At 31.7% G+C, this 22,285-nt stretch overlaps 1 non-coding gene across 1 annotated transcript; it reads left to right on the top strand.

The window, feature by feature from the left end:
* The first annotated feature begins 20,699 nt into the window (after nucleotides 1-20,699).
* Nucleotides 20,700-20,781, top strand: TRNAS-GCU (transfer RNA serine (anticodon GCU)). Its single transcript has one exon. It is a non-coding gene; the product is annotated as a tRNA-Ser (tRNA).
* The last annotated feature ends 1,504 nt before the right edge of the window (nucleotides 20,782-22,285 follow it).

Here is a 22,285-nt window from a genome sequence, read left to right as displayed (position 1 = left end):
TTCCTAATTAAATAAAAATTTAATTAGCTTAATTAATACTCATTTACTATGTCCGACTCATTAATAATCCTTAATTAGATCCAATTTAATTAAGTCAATTATTAATTATTATTTTTTAAATATCTCTCAGTTATTAATAATTAATTTAGTTATTAATACAAATTAATGATAATATAATTTTAAAATTTAATAATTAAAGTTTTATATAATTTAAAATTTAATAACTTAAAAAAAATCTAACACAATTTAAATTTATTAAATTATAATTAAATTACAATTAAAAAAAAATGCATAAATTAAAAGAGACGTTTACAGCCCACCGGCTTTTGGCCGCAGCCTTTGCTGGGCCGGCGGCAACTCTGCCGTAGCAGGCTGCTGCCGCAGCAACAGTACATAGTACTGCTGCTGTTGCAGCAGTTATGCCGACCAACAAAAAGGTAAGGGGGGGGGGGGGTAAGTTTGTAATATATATATATTTTTTAAAAAAAATTAATTTTATTTATTTTTAATTAAAACATTAAACAATCCTCCCTCATAGTATGTAAAAAGATATATATACTATTTTATTATTTTAAATTTTATTTACTACAAAAACTTTTAAACAAATTCCCCTCTATTAAAAAAAAAGTGTGTTTTATTTTATTTTAAATTTCTATAATAATAATATTTTAAATAAATAAATAATTTTTCTTTACTTTATTTTATTACTTTTTAAAAAGAATATTAACAAATATAATCTGATAGAGAGAATACTATCAACCAATCAAATTTCACATTTTAGAATTTTCTTTTCTTTCGAAACGCTACCCAGATTAAATTTCTCAATTCCATTTTAATTCAAACCCATATCTTGATTTAATACTAATTTCTTTCAATTGTAGAACGAGGTTTTCTAAATAGTTTTTTTTTAATGTAGATTCACAAATGAAATCGAATAGCAAAAGATTTAGAACGGAAGGTGGCAAAATTCATACAATGAAATTTGATAAAACAATTTTCAATAAGCACGAAGAAAACAAAGATCCGAAAATATTTCTACAATGGTTCACAAACCCTACCTTGATCTGATGCTAACAACTTGTTGAAACCTTTGCTAATCCAAACCCTTCAAAGCTTTCAAAGATTTCTTTGTTCCCCTTCCAAAAGTGTGTTCCCTGAAACCTGTGTCTGAAAAACTTCCCCCAACTAATGACACCAAAACCCTCTAATATAGAATCTAATTACCCTTTAGGGTTTCTATCTCCACAACTCTAAAATAATAATTACTTTATTTAATTAATTCATTCATGCACAATTAATTTTCTTTTAATTAAAATATTCTTTTATTATTCCTTCATGCACTTTAAGTGAATTGTTAAATTACTTTATTTAACTTTCCACTTTACTTTGCTTTTAAAATTAATTTATTAACTTTTTAAATCTCATGCACACTTTAAAATATCCTTATTAAGTTCACATATTTATCTTTTAATTAATTTCTTAAATTTTAAACTCATTCATGCGAACTTAGATCTTTTTCATAATTTAATACCATTTCACTTTTAATTTCATTTTTAGAAACTTAATTGATAAAATATTTATTAACTTAAATAACAATAATATTTAGCATTTATTTAAAAATGAACTCTAAATATATTATTATTAAATTAAATTAATATTATCATGTTCTAAATTTATTCTTAAAACTTTTATCTTCAATTTAATTCTTTATATTTAATTAATTTCTCAATTAATTAAATATAATTAAATATTCATAATATCATAATAATTTTTCATTAAATTAAATTATTAATTTAATCTATTAATTAGACTTAATTAATAGAAATTCATCAAAGACTCACAAAACAACATACGCACAAAATACTCACGAGTTTTAACAAGGGTAGACAGTTTGTTACGAGTCCTCCTTGCAGGACAAGTATTTTAGGCTTATGGCTAGGATTGGACCTGATCATTATCTTCCCATTCTCACCATTTGAGTATTTGTAATAGGGCACGCTCATCCTGGCAATTCAGGGAAGTCGATGCCCGGTACCTACATCCTGCATAAAAGACGAGCATGTACATGTATATAATATATCTAAACTAAACAGACAATGGCGGGGAGTGGTTCATCGTGTAGATCCCGACTAGCAGGTGACTACGACTCCCTCCCTTAACCACATCAAACACGTCAGACAGAAAGATAAAATAAACACGCACACCATACACATGCAAGTATGGGGTAAGTATCGTAAAAATCACAAGTCTAACATCAAATGCGTACATATAATAATGCATCTCTATCAATACAACATAATCATCAGTAAAGACATCATGTTAACATTTTTATGAAAGAAACCACATTTACTAACTAGGAATCATCAAAATACCATTAACAACACATGAATGAAATCAACTAAGCAATAATAACCGATACATTTGTAATCAAAATCATGAAATAATATCATAATATTACAAATCTAGTATCTCTAAAACTAATCAATGCATAAAATCAACCTAAAAGAATTTGACAATGATAACAGAAATGCGAACTAGGGGCAGGCACTACACTTATGTTCTTGTTCTTATTTAAGGAACCTCTCATTGCATGGTTTACTAGCAAGGGTTGCATCTTTGAAGCTCATTTGAGAGCTCATTTTATACTTGTTTATGAACCTTTACACTCCATGGATAGGGAGATTTAAGCTGACATTCAAGCATTCCAATTCATGGGATCTCTTGAATAGAAGGGCTTAGAAGAGTGTAGTTTCTTAGTGTAAAATGTCCAGGCTGGCCATTAATGAAAATTTGGGTAATTTATGTGTAGAAATAGAAAGGCCCATGATAGAGAAGAATGTAGAAGAAGCCACATAATTAGATTCCACTTTGAGAAAAATATATATCAATTCATCAATCGCTGAAGGAGATTTTCATAATTTCAAGTTATCTGTGGCACACATATTACAAAGGGAAAAGAAAGGAAGATGACAGAGGAACAACTCAAGGAGTAGGTTCAAATATTGGTATTAAGTACATTAACTCAGTTAACAATTTCTCTGAGGACCAAGCAATAATTACTTCCCTAGCTCTAATAGATCCTGAAGGTATTCTTGATCGTACTAAGGTAGAAAATGTAAATAAACACAAGTCTCACAACATGATGGTAGAAGCATGGATAGATAGAATGATAGAAGATGTTTCATAGTTCATAAATAGAGTAAAATAAATATGTGGGGAAATCACTGTGTAGGAACAAAAGATGTCCAAAGAACTTGAAACCAACAAAGAACAAAAAGTTGTTTGGCAAGAAGTAATTGATGAATTACAAGAGATGTTGATGGTAGAGATGTGAAAAATATAATCATTGAAAAGGTTATTTCTAATCTGAATGATAATCAAGTATACATGTGGAGTAAGAGTATTAACTGGAAAGTAGTAAACATCAACAAAGAGATCATTGAATTCATACAAAATGATAACTATGTGTGAATAGGAAAGAGTGGAAGTCTCAGAAGAAGTGATCACAATTAGTACAGGTGGAGCAAAAGTAAATGATCTTCAACATATCGATTGTCAGTTTCTTCTTGATTCCTTCACTGTTAGAATTCATTCAGAGATAGAAAATTTAGTGTTATATGGTGAAACTATGAAGAAGCTTAGTCTAGTCTCTATCACTCTTGAAGATTGCAACATTCCAATATATCAATAGGAATTAGAAGAGAACCAAGACAAGAACTACACAACCAAGCTCAGAATGGAAAATGTTTTCATTCCTAAGTATGAGTCAATGGTAGTGATCCTTAATGCTTACAAGGCTTTTAGGAATAAATATGTCATGTCTTAATTGATGGACTCCGATAGCCAGAGATTTTAGTGATCTAATATACACTTCATGCATTTTTTATGAGTTTTGGCTTGAGACATGGTTTTATATGTTTTCCTTGTATAGTTTTATTTTTGCAAGGTTAGTTAACCTCACCAAAAAAACGTGATTGGGAGGTAGTTATTAACCCCATGAGTAATTACTTGAACCTCAAGTCTATATAAGGGATCATTTTGCTTTGAAAATTTACTTTTTGAAACTATATGAACTGAAAGAACAACTTTACCATCGAAGTAGAGTCACTTCATGTATTAAAAACCAAGTAAATTTGAAAATATTTTAAATATATCTTTGGTTTTTCAAATCTTATTAGTTTTATTCATTGTATGATAATATAGCTTTTCATGATTTCACTTTTATGATGGCAAATAGTCAAACGAAATCTAGCCTATGTGATCAAGTGCCTTTTCTTGGTATTATGAAAACATGCTTGTGATATAGAAAGTTAGAGTTGTTTCATTTGATACCTATATTCATAGTTCATTGATATTCTTGATAAATTTTAAACCATTCTTGGTTTGAGTTCTTGTTAAAAGTTTGTACATTTTGGTACCAAGAACAAAGTGCAAGAAATCTTAATATTTGTTTTTTCCTTAAAGCTTTTAAAATCCAACGAGAGAGTTTCTCCTCTAAACACAAAGATATCAAGGGCCTATCCAATTGTTGGGAATAGTTTGCCATATACATTCCATTGGGCTATTTAAATATTTTACAAGTGACAAATTTGTTTACTAACACAAAGTAAGTCACTAGAAGTGAAAAATCATTATATACCTAACAAGGCATCCTCTTACTAGAGTACGGATGGATTTTTGGGTATCATCCCCATTGCAATTTTCCCTCTAATAAAGGGTATTTGCATGACCAAATGATTGTGTTATGAGTTATGGTTTTATGTTTATATTTACGTGGTTATTACAATTTATAATAGACTAAGTTACTTTCATTTACAAGTATTGTGATAATGTTATGTGATTACCATTATAGAAGTGAAGGGGAACATACCAAAAAAATTTAAGGATTAAAATTTGTAGAGGATACTAATTCACTCACCTATCAGCATCCTACCTTTCTTAACATTCCAACAATTGGTATCAGAGCTTAATTCTCTTGTTGAATGTTTTTCTAGCAAAGAGTAAAGATTCAAGTCATGGAGAGGTATAGGCTTTATAAGACTACTGAGAATTAGATAATAGAGTTAAGGATGGTCATGCAACAAATTAATGACATGAAAGACACACTGAGACAATCATTGAAAAGGAGGAAGGAAATTGTCTAGCAAACAAATGAAACAACATATTAGGAAGAAGATATTGAAGAATTATCTTATGGAAACATGTCTGATGAATTTGATTCTACCATAGCTGATCTTTTAGAGAAAAACCATAGTCTCACCAAGTAGGTTAAATTACTAAAAATAGACCAACAATTACAATATACTAGGATGTGTGAAGTAATAAAACAAAAGAGAAATGCTAAGGATGGAAAGTGAATGATGGAAGATGATAAAATTTAAATCACTACAAGACTAGATGTTAAGGATGAAGAAATATCAATTTTGACTCATAACCATTTATGATATGGTAAATCATGTACTCAGTGCAAATAATTATATTGGAAGAAAGATGGAAGAGATAGTTGAAATAAGAAGTGAGAATGGAAATTTGAAGAGTGAACTAAAATTCTGGAAAAAAATAAACTATTGAGAAAATGAAAAGATCATAAGAAAGTATCAGGATACAGGATGAACAACTTAGAGAACAAAGACAACACAGAGATACAACTAGACTAGGCTATACTAAGAAATCTACTACTGAGCATGAAGAATCTTCCAAGAAATTTGAATAGAGGAATGTGTACACCAATCCAAAGTCAAAGAAGCTTACATGTTATCATTGTTGAAAGCATGGACACATTGTCAATGTCTAGAGGAAAAAAACTAGTTAGTCCAATGTTACTCCCAAGTTTGATGGTTATTGTTTTCATTGCAATAAGTATAGTCACCAATCATATGAATATAGATATAAGTTCATTCGGTCCCCATAGAGGTGTGCATTCAATGGATATTTTCATACTTGCAGCAAATCTGGACATAAGTTTTAAGACTACATGTCACAAAAGAAATTTAACTAGTTATTGAGAAAGAAAGGTAATACAATTAATTGGGATTATGATACATGGTATTCTTGTACTACATGTGGTAATTATTCTCATTTTTCTACAAACTACATAACATTACACTTTGGAGGAAGATCTACTAATAGGAGGAATCCTAGAATGACATATTATCACTACCACAAGGTTGGTCACTTAAGCAAGTATTGTAGGTACCAAGTGTCAGCATCTAAAGAGGAAGATCCAAAAGGAAAAATAAAAGTGAAAGTGGATGAATATCATGAACAAATAAATAAGATATGGATCAAGAAGATATAAGAGAATGAGACATCAAATGCAACTGACAATGGTACCTCATCCAATGGATTAAGCAAAACCTCCATCTCCAAATAAAAGCCTTAATAGAAGGTTTGTAACTACATTATCATTGATACATCTTAGATCAATTCCTAGAATATAATGGTTGGTAACTAAAGATGTAGTGATGACCGAGTAAGTAATGATGGTGTATTATTCGAGCTTAAGACAACTTTATTGTGCTCATCAAGCAAGTGATATAAATGGTGCTTGACTGAGTAAACATTGGTAATTAATTTTATTAATGACAATATAACATGGGGTAAAAAGCATTTGATGAGCCCTAATGCACATTAAAAGACAACTTTTTGCATATTAATAGGAAAGAGAAATTGATTTTGTTACCCTACATTTTTTAGAGCATTGAGTGAATTTGAGTAGTCTATGAGTGAGATTGAATTTGAGAAGTTTGTGAGTGTGAATTTGGTGAATAATCATGGTGCTAAAGTGAGTTTGAAGTAAATTGAGTGAAGTGCAAAGTTTGTTCATTGAAACCCTACTTTGCAACAATGGCTTCAAGTTCTAGGACCATCAAGAGAAAGGTAAGAAGAGAACTTTGGCTACTCCCATGAGCCCAAAGTACACTAGGTCAAGGACCCAAGCTACACAAGAGGTAACTCCACAATTGAAGAAGGGTATATTCATAATCACAAAGCCTACCCAATCACAAGTCAGGAATTTTCAAAGGAGAAAGAATAAAACTAAATCTTCCAGCAAGAAAACCAAGAAAAGGAGGAAATTAATTCTAAAAGGTGACAATGGAGAGGACAATGAGAAAACTAAATCAAATGAAGAAATTTTTTTTGAAGTTTTTGTACACAAGAGACCCAATACTATTGAGGAAATAACTGAAATTATCAAAAATATTACATAACTTTCTACATTTAAATACTACAAGTACGATGCTATGAGTGAGAAGGAAAAGAAAAAGGTAGAAGATGTTGTGATAACCATATTGACTAGAATTAAATACTTACTTTTACAAATTGGAAATCAAAGTCTTGATGAACTATACCAAAGGATTGATAATCAATGGAAATGTGCTCTAAAGATTGAGAAGGAAATGAGAGGAAGGACATTGGCTACTCTTGTGCCAAATTTTGGACTTGAAGATATAAGTGAAGCATTAGAGCATTGCAAAGATAGAATTTTTTTTTAAATAAAGAACTTTATTTATGTTTTGACAGGAAATTCACAATTAGTCGATGAAGACTTAGAAATGATCTCCAACCAAATATATCACATTAAAGATCTAGAAGAAGTAATACAAGTTAACAACATCGAGGCCAATCCAAATTTTGAGCTAAAAAATAAAGAGGAAGAGTTTATCAATATTTCACCACAAGAATGGGCAAATTATATGCATGAGATGGTAGAAGATATAATCAGGAGACACAAGAATATCACTATTGAGGATATGATAGAGGATGATCTAGCCAAGGAGATGAAGAAGGATGAAGATATCATAGTAGTAATCGAGATGAACATTGAGGGATCAGCACTTATCAAGCAAGCTCACACACATATACCTGGCTTTCCACCTGTAATCAAATAGATTAAAGATTTTCCCAAGCGAGTGGTACAAATTGTAAGTGATATTCTCATTGGTTCTCTACATATTTTAGTGGACACTATGCCTATGGATATCGAAGGATAACAAATGGATGCAGATATTGAGCAAAAAGATCAAGAAACATAATGGGGATAAGGGAGAGAAACAACTACAATGTAGATACCAAACAAGTGAATACTAATGTTGATGTTGGACTTGCTCAAACTGGAGGAGACTCTATGGAGCACAAAGTAGATGATTCTACCATAGGTGAGACAAAACCAACCCATGAACCTTTGAGTGAGGGAATTATTGGGCATGGCCAACTCGTACTTGTAAAGAAACAAAAGTAAAGATTTGACATTTTAAGCCTTTATACCAAACTATGTTTTCAATCCTATGTTATTATATTCTACTGACCCAAAAATACCAAAATTGAAGATAGAGGATAAACCAAGTGAGGAACCAAATAAAGATGAGGTTTTAAGTACTTTATCAAGCATGGCTATAGTACCATTTATACAACCCTTGGTAGTCTCTAGTATTGATCCACACAATAAAGGAGATAAATCAAAGAAGGAAGTTGAAATGAAATACATAAATCTGGATGTACAAGTTCATGTGCCACATAATGTACCATCAAGCACAAGTGCTATAGATTCTAAGGGAAAGAAATGGAAGAAGAAAATGAAGGTGAATGCACCAGCTACAAAGTCAAAATTAGTGACACTTGAGGAAGTGATTGTTATACCAAACTGGGATCCAAATACTCTAGATGAAGAGAGAATGGCTATATATGCTGAGCTATGTGAAATAAAAATTGAGAAGATAGACTGAGAAAAGAGAACAAATAGAAATAAGTATTGCATGATTTAAAAGACATATTGCTAGAAACATTGCCAAATATTGTTCTGAATGAAAAAATGCCTATAATAGATCAACTAATGCAAATTGTTGATGTATCATCTTAAAATGGAAGAACTTCCATGTTGAGAGTGTTTAGCCCTCCAAGTAAGTGGTTTGGGGTCATGTCAAGTGCCTTGAATGGGTCTTTGACTTGGATCTAGCTTTTTCCCCTGCTCTTCCCCCTTTTGCACTTTCTTTCTGCACTTTTCTAGCATTCTGGATTGAAATCTTGAGATTCTTGACTTTAGGGTCAAGGACGACCTCAAGGTCAAGGATGACCTTTTAGGTCAAGGTTGACCTCAATCTTGACCTAGTTCAAGGATAACCCTGACCCTGACCTAGGAAGGGTTGACCTCGTCCCTTTTAAAGTTCTATGATTTCCAGATGTCAGGTTTTAGAAAGAATTGTTTTCTTGCTTTTGGATTAGTTGTTTTAGTCTCCAAAATAGTAAACTCTTAGATTATATTTTAATCTAGGTCCATTTCTGGGGGTTAAGGTTATTTGGGATTTAATGCTCCTATGTCGGCCTTCTCTACAAGTCCATTATCTTGCGCATCCACCTATTATGAAGTTGACACTCACAAGTTCTATGAAGTGAAGAACTACTATCCATCAAGCATTCAAGCATTCAAGACTTGAAGTGTCAAGCATTCAATTCATCAAGGAGATCAATTGTTAGCCATTGAAGGATTCAAGGTCCATGGAGCCCTCTTGTTGAAGATTTCTCCATCCATTTCCATTCAAGCCTCTTCCTAATCCAAGATCCATTCAAGATTGGTATTGAAGATCTAATGCCATTGATTTGAGAAATCCTACATCCTATTCTACATTCATTTGGAGCATCCATACTTGTGGATTCAAGGATTTGAATCCTCCACAAGGATTTCTATATAAGCAAGGTGAATAGTTCCATTTACTTTGTTTATACAGATTACAATTTCAATTCAATTTCAAGATTAATTTCAAACTGGTGTTTGACTAAGGAAAACCCCCCATCGAACAAATAAGACCCTTTTTCTTATAGATACAGGTGTGGAACAATGAATTGAAGTTTTGATTTGGATACCCCTTTCAACAAACTTTCGAGATCTGCAAGCATAATTTCCATTGGAGCAATGTAGGTCAAGGTCAACTTTTGGGTCAAGGTTGACTTTGTGGGGTCAGGGTCAACTTGGTCATCCTAGGTCAAGGTCGACCTACCCTCATAAAAGAAAAATATTTTTGGGTTTTGAAGACCTCACAGTTTTAATTCAGTTAAGTGAAAATTGATAGTTTCTGAGACCATTTGACAAGGTTTTCAGCTTATTCTTTTTCAGAGGTAAGTACCCTTTATTTCTTCATTTCAATATTAGTCTCTTATATTTACATCCCATATCATAATAATCTGTATGTATGTGTAAAATATGGGCGTAGGGTCTCTTTCATGTGCATTATTCTAAACCCTATTCATCATCCATATTTTATCCTATACATTTTGGTGAACCTGACACACTTACCCCCTCTCTTTTGTGGAATTAGATGTCCTACTGTGTATTTGGTGTTAGATTTCCCTTTATATTATCTTGCATTTCTTTAATTTATATTTCAAAAATACTATTAAAAAAAAAAAAAAACTTTAAAAATACAAAAACATTTACATTTTCATGCTTTTAGTATTTCAACATGTATGATTCTTGTTTTGAATACTTTGATGAAGCTTTTATTATACAAGAGGATAGATACCATAATGAGGTACATAGAAGTGAGGATGAAAATTGTTCAAATGTGATCTCCATTGATCCTATTCCTATTTCATCTACCTCTACAACCTCTCCAATTGACTTTTACCTTAGGGTGTGTGCATGGTTGCCTTCATGTTCCACCATTTGCAACATTGATAAACCTAAAATGATATTTCCTAGTGTGTGTGATGTTGTTTTATCCTCTTTTTAATTACCTTGTAATGATGTATTAGAGAAAGAAGATGACCTTAATCTATATTTCCATCATATTTCTCTTTATGGAGATGATTTGAGGATTGATGTTAATTCTTCTCCTACTATGTTCCTTTCTATGAACCTTCTTTAGAATATAATCCTACAATGTGCTTTATTGATGATAATCCTACTATTTGGGATTAACCTTTGGATTTAGATGTTGATTACTCTCTTCCTTATTAAACCATTTTGACTGAATCTACTTTTTGGGATGAACCCTTGGATAAAGACATTGATTTTTCCCCTCTACATAAAGAAGATTTTATACAAGAGGGAAATTTATTAATGGATGACATATTTATACATGATGATAACTCTTTTTCTAAAACACACTCCCCTTATATAGACATCTTAGTGAACAAAGATGGCATTATAGATGCTTTACCTCCACTTGAGATTCCTTCTAGTGCTGAGGCATTAGTGGAGAATGATATGACTTCCCTTAATGCTCTCCTTCTCAGTGATGATATTATGGAGAATCAATATTCTACCTCATCTCCTCCTAGGATGTCTTCTTTGCTTCCTTCTTGTGAATTTTTTTGTAGTGTTGAGATGACTAACATTGTTTATTCATAACCTTTGTTGACTATCAAAGGTTAATCCATAGAGTCTCTAACGTCTTCCAGTAACCAAGATTCTATAGCTCACTCATATCGTACAAGGAGTGACCTTTAACCTAATCTAGTGGTTTTTACTTCATTTCCACCTTCTCAATCCATTCTTCCTCCTCCACCCCATCTTGCTGGCAAGGAGTATGATTTTATAAGTCTAATTGCAAAATACCCCTACCAGGATTTCTTAATGGGAGCTTCTTCAAACTTCACCTACCTACTACGAAGCATTGCAAAAATCTCTAGCAACTCTTCCCACTACACCTCCTGATCAAGAGAACATCAATAACTTCTTGCAACACATGCATACTACCTTGAGTGTTCCTAACATTGTATTTACTCAAAAGGATTTACCTTCTAATAAAGTTCAAAATTAATATGATGTTCTTATGGTGTTTGTTACTATCAATAAAAGTATCATTTGTAGGACCTTATTGATAATGGATCTAAGCATAATGTTTGTAGCATGGACATGCTTAAAGTAATTAACATTGATCTTTCAACTATTCAACTTGATAATGTTCCTATATGTTGCTTTGATAACATTTCTAAGAGCACTTTGGGAATCATTACCTTACCTATCAAAGTAGGTTCGGTCATCCTAAATACACCTATTCATGTTATGCCTAGACCTCTCAATTATAACCTTCTTTTGGGTAGACCTTGGTTTCATATGATGCATATTATCCCTTCCACCCTTCACCATTAAGTCAAGTTTATATGTATAGCAACAAGACATATATACTTCATGCGGATGATGCACCAAATCCTTATATGAATATTCAAACCCATGCTACTCCTATTTCTAATAGTAATCCTTCTTCTTATAATGTTCTTCCTGGTAATGCTTGGGGAACCTTGGATTTTACTCCTACCTTTAATAGAGAGTATAAGGTTTCTGATCTTGATTTTATGAAGCAACAAAGAGAATTTGAACAATGAGTATTTACTTCTAAAGTTCTTCGTAACGACTTTATCACTACTTCTATTCAAAATGAAACTATCAAACCTACTAATGATGACAAAGTGACTAATGAAATTTCATTGACTCCTTCTGATATGGCTTCTCATTATGGTCTTGGTTAGCATTTCCTAGTTTAACAAGGATTCAATGTTCAAGCATGTGGTAAGCATAAACAGGGAATTCAAATGCCCTTACAAAATGGGGGCATGAGCATTCTTATGGATTGGGATTTAATCCTCAACAACAAATCAATGTTAACAACATCTTAAATAACATTTCAAAACATGATAAAACTATGAAGGATTTTGACCAAGAAGTTTTTTTTGCCTAAACTCCTTCATGCTAAGATTATTACTAGACCTAAACACAAAAAGAAACATAGTCCACACTTAAAGACTTCCTTTTTGTTTATATCATAGATTTCATGATCAATCTACTAATGAATGTCAAGCTTTATATTATAAGATTAGGAAACTCATTGATAGTGAAGTTCTATATATATATATATATATATATATATATATATATATATATATATATATATATATATATATATATATATATATATATATATATATATATATATATATATATAACATGTTGCAATGAGTTGTACTTCAATATTGTTTTCTTTAAATAACATTTATGTTCCTATTATGGAGCTCTGCATTATGTAAACAATGTTATCCTAATCTTTGGGGGCTTGTTGTCTTGTATAATTTTGTGAGTGATATAATAGGTCTTCTTCCATCTTTGTTCCTACACTTGGTGGGAAAGGATGCTATCTCCTTCTTTTCTGTCTTTCCAGGATCCACTTTTCCTTGGTTAAGTAGTATCTATCTATCATGTGACATCCAGTCATACATGAAAATTATGGTTTGCATTGAGGATCTTTTTCCTTGATCATAAACTATTTCATTGTTTGACATTGGGTTTCCATGGTTGATATATCTCCCACCTTAGAAACTGAATTCTGTGCTATCCCTCACAAGGGTTACTTTTTCACTTCTTGCATGATATGTCTTTGCATTTGTCCCTTCCATGGCCTCATAGAAGCTATAACCTTCTTGGCTTGGACTGGGTGTTATTTGTGGATATTGTCTTGATGTTGAAGAAGGATTTATCCTTGTTCTTTTCTTTTCTTTAGATGTCAAAATAGTATGTATTTTTTCCATCTTAAGGAGGGGGGCATACATATGGCTTCCCTCATTTTATATTATGCATTTTTGTTCTAATATTTTGTTTTTCAGCATGCTAAATCTCAGAAGGTAACACACATAAGTTGCTAAATCTTGAAGAGATATGCATTTTACAAATGTATTCTATGGTGATATGAGAATATGGATCCATGGGTACTTTATAAAAGTCATTAGAAGATGCACTACATACATGCACAAAGCCACCAAAAGGCACATAACTTTATGGGGTGACTATCAAGTTCTTTCTTGGTGGACGATTAATTTTGTGGTTCACAGAGAGATAGACACATCTTACTGGGCAAGCTAGTCACTCCTCTCTCCCTCCTCTCTTTTGTCTAGTGATGTCTCTCTTTTTGTAATCTTGGAGCTAACAAAGGCTTGGGTCCCTGGGGGCTTAAGGATCTCTTTGTCCCTTTTATTTTAATAACATTATCTTTTCATTATGATCTACTTTACCTAGAGTTTGCATCGAGTACATGCTCTTGCTAAAGTGGGGGCTAAATGTATCATCTTAAAATGGAAGCACTTCCATGTTAAGAGTGTTTATCCCTTTGACTAAGTGGTTTAGGGTCATGTCAAGTGCCTTGAATGGGTCTTTGACTTGGATCTAGCTTTTTCCCCTATTTTGCCCCCTTTTCCACTTTCTTTCTGCACTTTCCTAGCATTCTAGACTAAAATCCTAAGATTCTTGACTTTAGTGTCAAGGATGACCTTTTAGGTCAAGGTCGACCTTGACCCTGACCTAGGTCAAGGATGAACTCAACCCTAACCTAAGGTAGGGTCGACCTCATCCCTGACCCCAAGTCCAAATTTCAAAGTTCCATGATTTTTAGATGTCAAGTTTTGAAAGAATTATTTTCCCATTTTTGGGTCAGTTGTTTTGGTCTTTGAAATGGTAAACTCTTAAATTACATTTAATCTAGGTTCATTTCTAGGGGTTAAGGTTAATTGGTATTTAATGCTCCTATGCTAGCCTTCTCTAGAAGTTTGTGCCCTAGATCTCTATATAAGGAAGCCTTCCTCTCTCATTTTATCTAACTATTATCTTGCACATCCACCTATTGTGAAGTTCATGCTCACAAGTTCTATGAAGTGAAGATCTACTATCCATCAAGCATTCAAGAATTCAAGCCTTCAAGTGTTCAAGCATTCAATTCATCAAGGAGGTCCATTTTTAGCCATGAAGAATTCAAGGTCCATGGAGCCCTCTTATTAAAGATTTCTCCATCCATTTCCATTCAAGCCTCTTTCTAATCCAAGATCCATTCAAGATTGGTGTTGAAGATCTAATTTCATTGATTTGAGACAACCTACATCCTATTCTACATTCATTTGGAACATCCATACTTGTGGATTCAAGGATTCAAATCCTCCACAAAGATTTCTACACAAGCAAGGTGAATAGTTCCATTTACTTTGTTTATACATATTGCAATTTCAATTCAATTTCAAAGTTGATTCCAAACTGGGGTTTGACTAAGGAAAACTCCCCATCAAACAAATAAAACCATTTTTCTTGCATATACAGGTGTGTAACAACGAATTGAAGTTTAGATTTGGATACCCCTTTCAGTTTGAGATCTACAAACAAAATTTTCGTCAGAGCAGTGCAAGTCAAGGTTGACTTTTGGGTCAAGGTCAAATTTTTGGGGTCAAGGTCAACTTGGTCATCTTAGTCAAGGTTGACCTACCCTCATAAAAGAAAAATATTTATGGGTTTTGAAGACCTTGCAATTTCAGTTCAAGAACACAAAAATTGACTGTTTCTAAGACCATTTGATAGGGTTTTCAGCCAATTCTTTTTCAGAGGTAAGTACCCTTTATTTCTCCATTTCAATATTAATCTCCTACATTTACATCCCATGTCATAATAATCTATATGTATGTGTAAAATATGGGCTTAGGGTCTCTTTCATGTGCATTATTCTAAACCCTATTTATCATCTATATTTTATCCTATATAGTTGATAAGAAAAATGAACCTAATATTGACACCCAATCAAAATTGATGCAAATAAATGAGAATAAATTTGAAAATAAGCTATTATAGAAAGTTTCTACTGACATTGCAACCAAACATGTGGCATTATCCACTTATACTACTGAGCTGGAGATGATTATACAAAATGTTTTGTTAGTGTTTCACAAATTGTGTGATATTCGCTCTCTTACAAATGAATTCAAAGAAAAATTGCAAAAGATAAATGAGTATATGAAGGTCAGTGTTGATACACTAAAAAAAAATCCAAGCAGCTCATCAACACAGTATTCCTGTGTGAAATATCTAACTGGATTTCAACAGGAATTTTTTCAAGAAGAGAACAATTTGAGGGCCAAGATAAATGAAGTTCAAGCATTGTTATTACCTCATCTGGAGGTTATGCAATCTCATAACAAGATTTATAGATAAATTGTAGCTACCCCAAGCTTATCTATTGCTGAAAACACAACTATGTTGAACACTCATAAGAGGTTTCTTACCCACTTGGGATTACATCCAAAGTAAGTATTTTTCTTCTTTTAAATTATTTTGACATCAATATTAAAAAAGGGGGAAATTATATATGTTTATATGTATTATGCTTATTTATGGAGTTATTAGGAGGTGATATAATACTACAAACAAAAAGAATTTTGAAAAAGAATTTGAAAAATAAGTCATATCGAGGCAGCATATCTAATGGGGGAGTTTGTATAAAATTTCAAGTTCTTTTGAAGCATAATGTTTTTGCCACTAATGTCAAAGGGGAAGAATGTTACTCCCATATATAATCATATTGCCAATTAGTGTCAAAAATTCAAGTGAAGGTGAACATGGTAACCAAGTCACCATACTACATGATCAATGAAGAAAGAAAAGGATAAGTGTATACCAAGATCAGTAGTCACTAAGCTATTCTATAATTGTCAAGCAAAAGATATCACTAAGTCAGAAGGAGGCATTATCAAGCTAGAAAGAGGTCACCAAGTAGAGATACACTAAGTGACAACATATAGAGCATTGTATTTACCGAGTGGAACATAGGCTCTATACAAGTTTAAATTGGCACAAAATATGATAAAAAATGATCATATTGAGTGGGAAAATGGTTTACACAGTTCGAGGTAAATATTTACAAAGGTTTATTGAAGATTATACATTGGTTTTTTTACTATTATAAGGCATAAAAGACCAATGAAAATGATTAGTCTAGACCATTAATTTTGATCAAAGAAGCATTCTAGAAAGTTCCCAAACTCTAATTAGGTCAGATAGCAAAGAAAACTATAAAAGGACCTATATGGAATAGTTGAATGTTGTTGTTGAGAGAAGTATTGAAGCGAGAAAGAAGAATTGATGATAGAGCAGAGTATGCATAAGTACAGAGATCAGAGATTAGAGATTAATAGAGAGTTAAGAAGAATTGCAGATCAATCATAGAAGGTGATATACTAGTGAGCAGAAGATGGGTCTAATTAAGAAAAGTAAGTCACTACTAAAAAGATCATTTGATGTCACTTTATAATCATTTTAGTAGTTCTAAATCCTTGAAAAAGGTAGACTTAACAATCTTATGTAAAATCTCTTAACCGAGTGAACACTTAGAAAAGTGTTGTAAAATACTTGAGAAAGGTAGATCCTAGTAGACCCGATTGTATACTCCTAAGAGAGTAAGTCACCAGAAGTGACAAAATATTGTAGCCATAACAAGGCACTCTCTTACTATAGTAGTGATGGATTTGTGGGTACCATCCCCACCACAGTTTTCCCTCTAACCAAGGGTTTATGCATGACCAAATGGTTGTGTTATGGGTTATGGTTTTATGTTTATGTTTATATGATTATTGTAGTTTAAAATGGACTAAGTTACTTTCATTTACAATTATTTTTGTAAATGTTTTGTGAAAACCAAGTTACAGAATTGAAGGGGAACATAACAAATTTGTTTAAGGATTAAAAGTTTTGGAGGATACTGATTCACCCTGAACCCCCTTTCTTGCCCTCCCCCACCGCATCCCCACCCCTTCTTAGCATCTTGCATTTCCTAACATTCCAACAAATACACATTTTAATTTTTTCTAATAACGGAAAAGATATATGAGAGATCTATTAGATTTCCACAATCCATGCTAATGCTTTCAAAATTTTGGATTTGATTGTGTATAGTTTTTTTACATCAACATTTTGGATCATACTACATGATCCATCATCAGGATGCTAGAGAGAAAAGAACATAAGATAATAGAATGCAAATTCACCTGACCTAAAAGGAGTGGGGAGGGGATAAGGGAGGAGAGAGAAGGTACAACACAAAGTTGAGAAGACCTAACTCCAAACATCAATGAGAATAATAAACCTTGGAAGGGGGACAAAAAAGTAAATGGAGAGAAAAGTCAAATAGATTGATTAAAAAATTAAGTAAGCTTGTCTGTGTGTGTGTGTGTGTGTGTGTGTGTGTGTGTGTGTGTGTGTGTGTGTGTGTGTGTGTGTGTGTGTGTGTGAATAAATATACAAATATCTATCTATATAAGTGAAAAGCAAGAAAAAGGATAAAAGAAAAGTCAAAATAGTGATGATAGCCTTCAAGACAAAAGAGCACGAAGATAAAGATATCTCTGTATCTTCTTAGCTTCATCTATTTTTTGTATTCTTGCAACGATGGCTTTTGTGTTTTCCTAACTAGATCTATTATTTATGTTGCAAGATTAACTTCAAAATTCTACTAAATGGTCGAATCAAAGGACAAATTAACCACATATAGTATTAGTATCAAATTCATAGTAGGTCCATCATTTGTAGATAGAGAAAATGGTTAGTATAAGAATATGAAAATATTAACAACAAAAAGCATTAGAATCCCAATCAATTAATCAATGAAGTGAATAAAATAAATTTGTGTAAATCATTAAAAATCAAAATATGCAAACTTTTTGTTTGCGTTTCATTGTTCTTCTCTCTCCTTTATATTTGATGTTGCTCTTTCTTTGACAAGAGCACTAAAACCAAAAATAAACAAGTATTAAAAAACATAATAACAAAATGAGGATAGGCAAATTATAGTAAGCCATAAAATGGGAAAGAAAGTCCATTAAAAAGAAATCAAAATCAAAATCTGAATAATCCCAAAGACAAAATGAACAATCAAAGAGAAAAGAAAAGATAATAGAACAATAGAGCTAATTATAAATTTTCCTCCAAAAGTTCAAGAGATGCATAAATAAATTAAAATGTAAAATGTAAAATGAAAAGTCAATTTGAATATTGTATTATTTGAATGTAAATTTAAAGATATTTCATGCATAAATAAATAGAATTCATTTATGTCTAAGGGGATATATGTATATTAATTCCTTAGAGAGAAAACTGGATGAACATTAAATAATTGTTAAATTATTTAATTAAACAAGTCAAAATATGATTGAATGACACAAATAAATGACAAGATGAAAAACAATTGAAAATAATAATAAATGATAGAATTGAGCAAAATCAACCAAGGACATAAAATACTACTAAAAAGGGTGGAGGAACTATCACTATTCTTCGGTGCCTATAGTACCTTTTGTTTTTGTTTAGAGTAGAGTTGTACAGAGGGGGCTTCCAAAATAAATTAGTGAGTGCTAATGATCTTCTTTACAATTATTTTGAAGCGAGTTGTTCCATGAACTTCATGGTGTTGTTTCTTAAAGTTTAAGCTCCAAATTTTATGGAAGTTGGTGATCTCAAGAATTTTTTATTTAGCATATTCATGGAGATGTCTATCCAACCATCATAAACTTACATCTTACCAAGGAGAGACTTAGTTGTTTTTCTTAACTCTCCTTGCTAAGAGGTAAGTTTCTAATGGATGAATAGACACTGGCAATTTCTAGCCCCCACATTTTTCACCTGCTCAATATGAAACCCTAATGTAAGGTTTTTATATTTCACAAATAGATTTTAATCGATTCTAAAGTAATGAATATGTCCCCTCCATCCTAGCTAAAGACAATGAATCCCACATTCCTTCCAATCCAAGTCTTTATTTGAAATTCCTTAACCATATGCTATGAGTTCATTTCATATTGCATCAATTAACCATTTGTTTAACCCTTATTTGTTTACCACTTACAAAGTCGTAAATCCTCTGCTAGGCAAATGCAACACTCCTAATTCAATTATAATCAACCAAAGTATCATTTATGTATAGTAATACTTGTTTTCCACAAACTTGAGTTAATATAAATTGCTTCAAATCATTGTAAAAGGTTAACTTGTGGTGCAAATATCTAGAACAAAGAAAATGCAATATAACAAACTTATCAAGCCTCAGTAAAAGTAATGCATAACACAAACATAAGAACTCAAAATAGTTATAATACTTTATGACAAGAAATATAATGGTACCTTATATGTTTCATATGTACAAAAAAAGATGCACAATATATCCATCTTACACTCCCCTATCCCTAAACTCATTACAAGTCTTAAGATAAATATATCCTTTCTCTACAAAAAAAGTCTTCGTACCCAAACAAAACTTTAAATCCTATTCTTAGTAACTACATAACAATTATCCCCACTAGTTTGTGTCACTTTTTTAACTATTTCTAAACATGGGAAAATAAGGTTAAATACATCTCCCAATTCATAGAAAACGTTTTCCAATCAACCCTATGATTGTCAATATTTGGTATGCATCATGCACCCTTTCTTTTCAAAAATTTGAACCTCCTAATTCAAAGCTCGTTTACATGAAAGCAAACTACAACAAATAAATAACCTATCCATTACATTTTATCTTTTTGTGTAATGTGGATTTGTTGTTTTACCCAAGATGCTCCCACGTCAAATCTATAGAAAAGATTAGAATAGAGGATAGAACCATCCATTTGACTTGAAAAAAGAAACAACGATGTTCCCTTCCACCAACTTAGATATATTTTCATATGGCCGTATTTTTTCAACTTCTAACCACTTGTTGGAATAGAGATACCCGTCATTCTTCAATTGGTCTTTTTCCTCTTTCTATTGAAAGTTTAAGAGTCTTCATCCATTAGCAAATATTGTTACTCTTTGCATCACTCATACTCGTTGCTATTACACATGCACATATATCATTAAAAGCAACACTAAAGCTTCTCCGTGCGAAATTTTGCCTTTTAATTTTGATGCACATGTAAATTATGGAAGATTCGCTTTGGCCGAGTGGTTAAGGCGTGTGCCTGCTAAGTACATGGGGTTTCCCCGCGAGAGTTCGAATCTCTCAGGCGACGTTTCATATATTGCTTTGGGCGTCGAAGTTCTTTTATAGAGATCTGAAACCTATTTCTAAATAAAGCCTTGTTTTGAATTTGCGATCGTGTTCCTGCTACTTTGCACTCCGAATTTGCGATCGTGTTCCTGCTACTTTGCACTCCGCTTTTACCCAATAAACTTACTTATGTGAAATTGACCCAATTTACATGAGAAAAAAGATGGGGAATTTAGCAAGAGAAAATTAAGTGCCCAAAGTCGTGAAAACCGATCTTAATAAGATTTGTAAGGAGAAGATTTTGTCTGGTAAAATCGAAGATATAGAAGGTGAAAATTGAAAGAAAAAGGGGTACTGAAGTTATGTGGCCAATTTCCAATTTCCAAGCGTTTTTCAGTAGATCTGCTTATGATTTTTCCTTCTTCTTGCGGGTTTCTTGGAGGAAGATTCCGACACTTTTCACTTGGATCAGATATCGCTTCCAAAATGTCATGCCTAAACTATGAGGGCAAAAACACACTCCAAATTTTTTTTCGAATAATAATTAATAATTAAGCATACTCTAAGTTGAAATGATAGATAAAAGTTTTAGTACAGGTTCTCTACATTACGTCTTAAGATTATAACAAGAGGACGGTTTTATTAAGATTTGAAACTTTAGTTATAAGATTTATATCGATAAACTTATGTTCTTACATTAACTTCTAACAATAAGAAAACAATTATTTAAATGACAAGCAAATGTATTCGAGTTTAGATTCATTGAAAATGTATAATCAAAATCAACTATAGAACTCTTAGACAATAATCAATTTACAAACTAATCGATATTGAAAAGTCACTTTAAGGAAAACCAATTTAACTAGAATTCAAACTGAATATATGTATATCAAATTTATTAATTTTAACATTTCAACTATTTTTAACAAATTAATAAACCATCAAAATCTTACTAAATATAAATCAAAAATACATTTAAACTAATTAAAATCATATCAGTATAGCACTAACGTTACACTAATTTAAAAGATGGTAGATCCTATATCTTAATATTAATTTAACATGATATTAATTCATAACCACACCACACTTATCATTTTGATTTTTATACAGTCGTAAATCAAATACCGAATTCAATTGTCACAAAATTAAAACTATAATAGCAACTAAGCTATATTCAAAATATATATATTCAAAGACTAATTTAATATTAATCTTAAAATTAACTAATCTTTTAACTAATCATTATGTTATGGCTTTCTAAGTTGATTAACGACTAAATCAATTATAAAACTAAACTAACGTAATCTAATCTTTAGATTAATTAAATACTATACAAAAACGAATTAACAAAAATATAGCTAAATTTATTTAATAATTAACAAAACAATTCTTTAAGATTTAACTGAATTAAAAGCTAACTAAAATAACATAATAAAAAGTCTACTAACTAGAATAATTTTAATAAATTAAAACATATTTGTAAGTAACATACTAACTTAAGACAAAAAAAAACAACACATACT

The sequence above is a fragment of the Cupressus sempervirens genome, chromosome 11 (genome assembly GCF_028749045.1).
Source record: "Cupressus sempervirens isolate cs-2001-9-10 chromosome 11, ASM2874904v1, whole genome shotgun sequence".
NCBI classification, from domain to species: Eukaryota; Viridiplantae; Streptophyta; class Pinopsida; order Cupressales; family Cupressaceae; genus Cupressus; species Cupressus sempervirens.
This window is presented reverse-complemented; position numbering and strand designations above follow the sequence as displayed.